Source organism: Notothenia coriiceps, unplaced genomic scaffold, assembly GCF_000735185.1.
Source record: "Notothenia coriiceps isolate Sejong01 unplaced genomic scaffold, NC01 NC01_scaffold00021505, whole genome shotgun sequence".
In the NCBI taxonomy this organism is placed as follows: domain Eukaryota; kingdom Metazoa; phylum Chordata; class Actinopteri; order Perciformes; family Nototheniidae; genus Notothenia; species Notothenia coriiceps.
Window position 1 is genome coordinate 12682 of NW_011354206.1, and position 647 is coordinate 13328.

A 647-nucleotide genomic window follows, 5' to 3' on the forward strand; every position below is an offset into this window, starting at 1 on the left:
CAGTCTACATGTGTTTTGTAGACTTGGAGAAGGCGTATGACCGGGTTCCCAGGGAGTCACTGTGGGAGGTGCTGCGGAAGTATGGGGTGAGGGGGTCTCTACTCAGGGCCATCCAATCTCTGTACTCCCAAAGCGAGAGCTGTGTCCGGGTCCTCGGCAGTAAGTCGGACCCATTTCAGGTGAGGGTTGGCCTCCGCCAAGGCTGCGCTTTGTCACCAATCCTGTTTGTAATATACATGGATCGGATTTCGAGGCGTAGTCGTGGGGGAGGGGGTCTGCAGTTCGGTGGACTAAGGATTGCACCACTGCTTTTTGCAGATGATGTGGTTCTGATGGCTTCATCGGTCTGCGACCTTCAGCACTCACTGGATCGGTTCGCAACCGAGTGTGAAGCGGCTGGGATGAGGATCAGCACCTCCAAATCTGAGGCCATGGTTCTCAGCAGGAAACCGATGGACTGTCCAGGACAGTCCATCGGTTTCCTGCTGAGAACCATGGCCTCAGATTTGGAGGTGCTGATCCTCATCCCAGCCGCTTCACACTCGGTTGCGAACCGATCCAGTNCGTATACCGGGGGTCTGATCAAAGACGAATGAGTGTAGGTAGAGAGAGAGAGAAGGAGAAGAATAAGAGAAATCGGGGTTGTT

The 647-nt window shown here is 54.3% G+C and overlaps 1 protein-coding gene across 1 annotated transcript in view; it reads right to left on the reverse strand.

Annotated features, from left to right (window-relative positions):
* Nucleotides 1-647, reverse strand: part of cps1 (carbamoyl-phosphate synthase 1, mitochondrial) — a gene marked incomplete at its 3' end in the record, with an annotated part of 41654 nt that overhangs the window by 12268 nt on the left and 28739 nt on the right. The window lies entirely within an intron of this gene.